This window comes from Notothenia coriiceps, unplaced genomic scaffold (genome assembly GCF_000735185.1).
Source record: "Notothenia coriiceps isolate Sejong01 unplaced genomic scaffold, NC01 NC01_scaffold00002846, whole genome shotgun sequence".
NCBI classification, from domain to species: Eukaryota; Metazoa; Chordata; class Actinopteri; order Perciformes; family Nototheniidae; genus Notothenia; species Notothenia coriiceps.
The window spans coordinates 94438-103858 of record NW_011335547.1 but is presented as its reverse complement, the minus strand read 5'-3'; the positions used below and the strand labels follow the sequence as shown (position 1 = coordinate 103858).

At 39.8% G+C, this 9421-nt stretch overlaps 1 long non-coding RNA gene across 1 annotated transcript; it reads right to left on the bottom strand.

Moving 5' to 3' along the window:
- Window positions 1-2240: 2240 nt before the first annotated feature.
- LOC104940962 (uncharacterized) lies at window positions 2241-3002 on the bottom strand. Its single transcript, XR_797845.1, has 2 exons — window positions 2467-3002; window positions 2241-2375 (listed from the first exon to the last, which is right to left on the bottom strand). It is a non-coding gene; the product is annotated as an uncharacterized lncRNA (long non-coding RNA).
- Window positions 3003-9421: the final 6419 nt, after the last annotated feature.

Genomic DNA, 9421 nt, shown 5'->3' with positions numbered 1-9421 from the left:
GAATTTGACAAACTCCTGCTATGAATCCTGGTTAAATACCAAACTCCAGACAGCACAAATGAAATGGTAATCCAATATAAAGTCACAGCTGAGTTCACAGTTGCATTGTTTCAGTTTGCAGTGTCATTTCTGTTTATCTTGCTCCATCCTTCATTGTCTAAGAGCTTTAGAAATTAAACATTTGGAAGTGGCCGAGTACTCAATGCGAGTCTTTCACTGGACTGCTCATTTGTTGTGTCATTCCAACATTAACATTTCAACATGAAACAGAATTTACATCCCACACTGAATAAGAGTTTGTTTACAGAATAAAAAGCAGGGGTTCAATCCAAAAAACTGATTAAAAGTTGAACTTGCGACAGCGAATCATCAGAGGCACCAATCATCCTATGATCGTACGCCACTGATGCCTGATCCAAGAGTTGATCTGACTCATCACACGCTTTCAAAATCAGCCTTCAGATCTGAAAATTATTTACTGTTACGTTAGCTGTGGTTCACTGGCCCTCCAAAAAAATGGTTTGAGTCTCTCCTGCTGAGTGAAACATGGTTTCAATAACAACACTGTAAGGATTTGACAATCATCATGGTTGCCATTCGCCACATCTGAAATCAGCACATTCTTGACTCCATGCGTCACCTTCAGCGAACAGGGGCCATACCTCTTGTGAAACGAGCACATGCTCTTCTTCCTCGCCAAGTTCAGAGGTTAAAAAGTCTCATCTGAAAATAATGCTTGCGCTGACCCGAGCCTTCAGATACTGTTGTGTTGTGAGTGAGGAGAAGCTTGATTTGTCATTTAGCCAATGAAATGAGCTCATCTGTACCACATGAGGCAACATCTGGGGAGGAATGAGCAACTGTAAACATTCCGATTGATATTGAATAAGTCCTTTCACCACTAAAATCACACACACAATTTTAAGTATTTCTCTCTAATTCTAATATTCATGATTATATATTATATGCAACTTTTTAAAGTAAGAATTCACTATTATTCATTAAAAGTTTTACAGTCAGAAAGAATCTGCTTCATCAGCACTGTGCGGCTGTGGTTTCATCCAGTTTAATTGACAGTTACCCAGCAACAATCCATTAACTGTCATCTGATTTTAATTTCATAATTGCAACATCCTGATTGGTACTTGGCATTCATTTTTTTTACAGTGTCCCGCCCACTTTAAGGCAAGGAGAGCACAGTCAAAACAGCATGAATAGACATCTCACAAGTGAAGTAAACTGTTTATGTCAAGAATCAACACTTGCAATTTGCTGTATAAACATTGTTTTAGGGGATTTTTTTGTACACCTGAAAACTTGGTTTACAATATTAGAAAAATTCACAAATGTTTTAAAGAAAAACAGAGATGGACAGAGAGAAAGCAATTTCCCTTTTTTCAAGGTGTGGTGGAGCACAGAAATAAAAATATAAAATGTTAGATGTAAGATGCTTCTCATTATAACCTGGTGCTAAAAGTTAATAATTCATTTCCCCTGCCAAGTGATACAAAATGATTGATTATTGTGATCAGATTAAATAAACTTTAAACTGGATTTTATGCAGGGTTTGGTAGGCAAACAAAAATTGACAGTCAGGGCAATACACAGTACCAGCACACTGGATAAACATCAGACAGTGGTTAAATCTTGTGTTTAAATGTTTTTATGACCAGCTTAGCAGTGAGATATTTAGAATGAGGAGGAATATGAGATAACATGGTTTTCTGTTTTCTTCAGTTAAGAATATAAAAAACCTAAAATGTCTGCAGATCAGAGGGATACCTCCAGGATGTGTTTGCATAGCTTCCCAGCTAGAAATGTTTGGTTCTAAAAACATTCTGAGAATGTTACATTCATTGTTCTAGGGATGTTGTCAGCGGGAAGTTTTCTTTTGGTTCCCAGACTGTTCTTCTGAAAGGTAGGATAACGTTCTCTAAAAACATTCTTAAAATGTTTTTTTGATAACATTGTTAGAACATTATGCCCTACTGTTCATAAAATGTTTTCAGCTGCAAGTTAGATTTGTTTATGTTGCCAGAATGTTATTATTTAAGAGAAGGATAACATGCTTTATGTTTAAAACATTTACATTATTAGAACATAAAGACATAATATTCCTGTAATTGTTCAACTCAAAATTCCTGGGTAAGTGGACTGACCACTGTGGTCATTAGGATGATTTTGATAGTTTACTTAACTATTGGAATTTGACTATTAACACATGACACAGAATCAGCTGGTGAAAGTAACATTTGTATATTATAAAAGGGGAGCAGGGAGTGGAGGTTGGTAATGGCAGCAGTGGGAAACAGTTGTTCCAGGGTGGGTAGAGAGGCCTGGCTGGTCTTGGGAGTGTGGAAGGCCTTGGATTCCTCCTGGCAGAGACATACAAATGTGTGTGAGGCAAAAGAAGGCAAAGTTGTCAAAGAATATGCTGGTAAAAAGCTAGAGCGGCACGCAACAAACCGTTCACGGCAACAATCCGGCAGGGAATAAGTGCAGGCTGCAGATTTTCATAGTGTGGCTGATGAGCAGGTTGCAGGTGTAGTTTATTGGAGATTGCTCCCAGCCGTGTCGAGCAGACCAGCAGGCAGGGGGGGGACTCTATATGTCTGTCGGTCTCAAATCTAAAGGGTGCAATAACGATTTTTATCCAATATGCATAAACAGCAGACACTGTTTATACGCAGCCCTCACAAACCACACACGGCCAGATAGCTTATCTAACAGTTAGAACCTACATACGAGACGCAACCTTTATAGTCAGAAAAAAGTGTGATTATTTTCGGATATTTTACACTATTATATTATGAATACTGTGGGCCTACATACCTTAGTGTGATTATAAGTGCATGTGAATGAATATTGGCATGCATAAATTCGTTTTTATACGTCCTATTCATTGTCTCAATGCGCTCATACATCTTAAGAAAGTTATCACCAAAAATGTTAACAATGTTTTTAGAGAACGTTATCCTACCTTTCAGAAGAACATTCTGGGAACCAAAATAAAAAGTCCCGCTGAAAATGTTTTAAGAACAGTAGGGCATAATATTCTAACAATGTTATCAAAAACATCTTAAGAAGGTTAACAAAAACACCTTAAGAAGGTTATCACCAAACATTTCCAGAATGTTTTTAAAGAACGCTATCCTACAGTGCCATTCAGAAGAACATTCTGGGAACCAAACTAAAACGTCCAGCTGAAAACATTTTAAGAACAGTAGGGCATAATGTTCTAACAATGTTATCAAAAACATCATAAGAAGGTTATCAAAAACATCTTAAGAAGGTTATCACCAAACATTTCAAGAATGTTTTTAAAGAACGTTATTCTACCTTTCAGAAGAACATTACTAGGGAACCAAAATAAAACGTCCCGACTGAAAACATTCCTAGAACAACGAATGGTAACAAACATTTACTAGCTGGGAACTCACACATGCCACCGCAAACATGCAATATCTGCTTACTGCTTATCATGAATTACGTGCTTGTTTGTTTTTTTCAAAAGGAAAATGTGGTGACATCAGATTTTTTTTTAAACATCCCTTTCAAACAAATGCAACAAGTTTGTTTTTTAAAGCGCTCCAGAAATAAATCTGACGTTGACCATGACCGTGTTAATATTTGCCATAACAGGAACGTTTTATAAAAAAAGAATAACATCCTGAAAACATTTTCAGAATGTTTCTTGGAGAATATTCTTCATTTGTTATCATTTAACATTGAGGGAACGTTTTATAAAGAACATCTTTAGTGTGTTACCCAACAACGTCCAAAACACATCCTTAGAATGTTGCAGGCAAAACGTTCCACCTTTGTTAACATATCACATTAAAGGAACGTTTTATAAAAAAACTTTCTGTCATCTCAGGCCTTAATAACATCCTCAAAACATCCTCTGAATGTTGCAGTTAAAACGTTATGTCTTAGTTAACCTCAAACCTTATAGGAACATTATTTGAAAAAATAAACATCCTAAAAAGGTTCTTTGAACATCAGATTAAAACGTTTCTTTAAAACCTTATTAGAACCAATAGGTAACGTTAGCCAAAGTTGTGAGAACGTTCCCCGCTAGCTGGGAGGCCTATGTCTAAAGAAATCTCATTTGCAATAGAACTGTACCAGATATTTCCATATAACTACTGGTTAGTGTTCAATAGCACACTAGACAATTCAGTAATGGTATATTTTTTAGGGATTTCTGTTTTTCTGATAAATGAGAGAAAAGTGATGGAGTCCTATGTTCCTCTCACCAAAAAGTAAATTTCCATCTAAACTAAAGCTAAGTTTACAGGACTATAATTCAGTATTGTCTTAGTTAAATAATTGTCTGACTATTTGGTGATGTATGACAGCCACCTGGTTCATACCTCAGCAAATCTGAAGAGGAAAATAGTTGTCATTCTCAAGTTATGGGCTTTTTTGTCACCTTTCCCATATTCTGCCTGGTCTAATTTGGCTCTTTTCAGGGATTGGGGTAGTTCTAAAGAACAACCCAAAAAACCCTTTTTCCCCCAAAATAAAATTTGCCAANTGTATCAGATAGCTGTTGGAAAGGGGCAAATGTGTTGTGAATATAAAGGTCTTTGAATGTTTTAACGCCTTGGTTAAACCAAATAGTAAATGCACCATCTACTAAGATGGTGCATTTACTATTTGGTTTAACCAAGGCGTTAAAACATTCAAAGACCTTTATATTCACAACACATTTGCCCCTTTCCAACAGCTATCTGATACATTTGCACTACCTAGGCAACATTTCTTCAGGTATCTACAGGTTCGCAGTTTTGTTAATAATAGATTTCCTCAGTTTCCTAATCACCCAACTGATTCGCCGCTAGACACACTCCTTAGGCCGTTACCTACTCTGAAGGGAATGATGACGTGTATTTACGCTCAGATTTATTCTCTTCGTTTGGTTACCCTGAACTCCATTAAATCTCTTTGGGAAACAGATCTTGGGGAGGAGATTTCTGAAGAACTTTGGGAAAAAGCCCTCGCTAATGTACATAAATCTTCTATTTGTGCTAGACATGGACTGATTCAGTGCAAAGTAGTGCATCGTACACACTTTACTAAGCTATCTAAAATATATAAGGAGGTGGACCCAACTTGTGAGAGATGTAGCCAAGCACTGGCTAGTCACGCACACATGTTCTGGTCTTACACTCTTATTGGACTGACATCTTTAGATCACTGTCAGAAATCACTGGAAAACCGATCGCTCCTAATGCCATGACCGCACTGTTTGGTGTAACCCCACCCACATGGCCACTCTCTTCTCTGGAGACAGCCTTCATAGCCTTTGTTACCTTACTAGCCAGACGCCTGATATTGCTCATGTGGAAGTCTCCAACATCCCCTTCACAAACCTTGTGGTTAAAAGAAGTCCTAAATTCAGCCAAACTCGAGAAAATAAGGTGCATAGTGAGGGGCTCCCTGGGGAAATTCCACAAGATGTGGAACCCCTTCTACAAGTCTATACGGGAGCTTGACATGCCGGATGTCTTTGTACAACAGGGTGGTGGACCTGTGGTGTTAAACTGTGATTAGTGGGCGGCTGACTGACCAACAAGTTATTTTTTATTCTTGTTTTGTCTTTGTTTTTTATCCTGTCGGACTCGAATCACATTGCTGTCATCCTAATTTGTTTGCCAACTGCTATTGTGCTGTCTGTCTGGCTGTTTGTTTATAAAAAACTAAAATAAAAAGATTTAAAAAAAAAGATTCTTAAATCTCTTTTGGTCCCCATTCACCTACCCATTTGTTACACCCATCATCATATCTTTACCCTTTTCCTGTTGCGCCCAACCATGTGAAGCCTCACCTCACCGACTGTACCATTCCCTGTCCTGTCCCGTCCCATCCTGTCCTGTCACTCATCGCCTCTCTGTCATCCCAACCCATCCTGTACTGTCCATTCCCCTCCATGCCCTCTTTTTCTGTTCCTCAGACTCTCTTCACGTGTCTATCTTTCCTCCCTTCTCCCCTGATCTCTGTCTCCCCGTGCCTCGCATTCCTCTCTGAATTTTCTCTGTAATATTTACCTTGTGGTTGAAATATTGACAAACACGATGTGAATCTGCACAGAAAGCCTTTTAATAAACAGGACCAACTAGCCAAAGAAAGCAGAGCTCCATCTGGCTCAGATTGATGAATTAGAGCTATTGCGTCTTTTAGCCTCCCCTCTGCTCCCCATGCGCGCGCACACACACACACACACACACACACACACACACACACACACACACACACACACACACACACACACACACACACACACACACACACACACACACACACACACACACACACACACACACACGTGCAAAGGGTGAAGGAATTGTTACAATCCAGCTGCCTCCCATTCGAGGCTCGTCCTCCGCTGCCAGGGGATGCTGATGATGAAGTTGCGCTGGACAGCTTGCCAGCATTGGTCCCATGATGACATCACAGCCTGATGTCATGCAGTTGGGCGTGGTGATTGGACAGGCAGCTGAGAGGGGTTATGTGTGCGTGTGTGTTAGGGCAGGGTGAAAATATGCAGTGTCCTCTGGGGCTCTCTGCAGTCAGTTTTGGATGGACATTCAGTTTTTGTTTGCTGGAGGAAGAAAAGATGAAGGAACAGAAAAGTAGAAAATGAGCAGGAAGAAAAAGTATTAGAAAGAAAAGGTGTCAGGGATGTCAAAGTTGAAATGGTAAAATAAAGTGAGAAATAGAAGAAACAAGACAAGGGCCGAATGTCTTACAAGCTGCCCTGTGGGGCTGTACTCAAGTGTTTGAGCTAAATGCTAATGTCAGCATGCTAACATCCATCCATCCATCCATCTTCTCCCGCTTATCCGTGGTCGGGTCGCGGAGGCAGCAGTTCCAGCAGAGAGCCCCAAACTTTTTTTCTGGCCACATCAACCAGCTCTGACTGGGGGATCCCAAGGCGCTCCCAGGCCAGCAAAGAGATATAATCCCTCCACCTGGTCCTAGGTCTACCCCTTGGTCTCTTCCCAGCTGGACGTGCCTCGAACACCTCCCTAGGTGGCATCCTAACTAGGTGCCCGAACCACCTCAACTGGCTCCTTTCGACGCGAAGGAGGAGCGGTTCAACTCCGAGTCCCTCCCGGATGACCGAACTTCTCACCTTATCCCTAAGGGAGACACCAGCCACCCTGCGGAGAAAACCCATCTCTGCCGCTTGTACCCGCGATCTCATTCTTTTGGTCATGACCCATCCTTCATGACCATAGGTGAGGGTAGGAACGAAAATGGCGCGGGAGACAGAGAGCTTTGCCTTCTGGCTCAGCTCCCTTTTCGTCACAACGGTGCATGCTAACATGCTGAAGTTTAAACAATTTAATATTACCATGTTTACCATCTTAGTTTAGCATGTTAGTTTGCTAACATAAATTAGCATTAAACAGAGCTGAGTCAAGATTTTTGTTAGAGCTGGCAGCGTCTTTAAAACATTTTAACTGATCTTGTCCTATATGGAAAAATAAAACTAAAGTTGTTAAGCAAAATAATAATAATAATGCATAATTGCGTGTAGGACATTTCATGGCAATCAATCCAGGAGTTTGCTGGATACATTTAACTTAAAATATCAGTCTCATTTTAGTTGAGAGTTAGAGCAAAAGCAGTGAACACATGTCAGTACGTCATTTTGGGACACAGAATATCTCTACCAAATTCTATAGAAATCCATCAAAAGGTTCTTGAGATATTTCAGTTTCTTTTTTTGTATTGGCTCAAAAGGCAAAACAATAGAGCCGGAAATGTAACACTGTTGACATCCTTCTGTAACAATTAGTAAAGAGGAGAGTAATTATAGTGTCACTGAAACATGTGTCTGTCATGCAATGAGACGTGCAGTGCCCTGGAAACCTTTGAACCAGCGTCAGAGATTATGTCAGAGATTCCAGAGCACCACGCTACCTGTAATAGCACTTTTAATCTAATCTCCTGCAGCCTACATCGGGGACACAAGGGGAGTGGGTTTTCCTCAAGGCTTGTTTTTCTCGTTCCTGACAGGTAATCCTGGTGCCATTTCTTGGACTTTAGTTGGTCTCCTTGTGATGAGTAAATTGCATCACAAACCTCCCACGCAGTCCACAAGCGATAAGAGCATATCAGTAGTTCATAATTTGATGTTGTCACAACAGTGAAAGAGACACGGTTATACTGTACTGACTGGGTATGAAATCAAATGTATTTTTAAAGTTAGGATCTGTGGAGAAAAGTAACAGTAGACGACCAAGTAGACAAACTTGTTTCGGCAAAATAGAGGACAGGACAATGAGTCTTTATCAGATATCAGGTTGCCGATGACTCATGTGTGGGTGAAAGTAGGCCAGTCTGAGAATGAGACACACAGGTATTCAGGGGCCGGATGTAACCGTGTACTTCTACAACAGAACCAGACCTTACCTGTTTATTTGGACATGGCAGCACATGTCTTTTTGATCATTCACAGGTTTTGTTCTGAGAGTTGGAGAATTGGATTCATAGTCATTTTCAACACGTTTATATAAAAAGCAGAAATCCATGCGGAAGCTGCAAGTTAAGAGAAAGTTGTGATACCAGTTAGACCAGAACACATGTATTTACCAATGATCTTTTGACACAGCGTGTGCTGAGACTTTATGATTGCTGCCCTGTTTTTATTGGCAGAAAATACCTACCAAAATGTGCACCATGATTCTTGATTACATTTTTATTTAGAGTAACAGAACATTTTTTTGGAAGGAAGGACTGAGATTATGCCAATCTTAACCCTCTCTGTGTTTGGATGAATGAATCCACCATTTTCACAGTAGATTATGAATGAATCCAATGGAAAACCCAGCCCAGTGTTGGCAACCCTTTGATAGTAAAAGGAGCCAGCAGCACTAGCTTGAATTGTCGCCAAAACTTTGCCAAGTTTACAACAGATGCAGCCTGTTCATTCAAGCCTTTCTCAAAAGCAACCCCCCCAAATTATCATTATGAATGTACATTTCATAATGAACTTAAAATGGTTGTACTCAAAGCTTTCAAGCTAGTAGCTTGTGGAAGACTAGCACAGGCAGAGTGCGTTGACAGGTAGGTAGACAAGCAATTCTGATCATAGGCAACCGTCACAAATCTTTCCTTTTTTTGTTGTTGTATTTGATGTATTGATTGCTGTATTTCACCGAATAGAACAAAAAGTGTTTTAAAGAAAACTACCCAAGCCAACAATTAGCCAATGTGGCGTTAATAATGTTTTTTTTTATCTGTATTTCGGTCTTAAAGAAGAACATATTTTCAGATGTTTCAAACTAACTTGTTTTGTTAAAAAGTCACAGAACAAGTTGTTAAAGTCCCAAACAGATAGCATTGATCCAGGGGCTGAAGGCTGAAGCAGTGGCTTTAAAGTCTCATTATAGATGTGTGTGTTTGT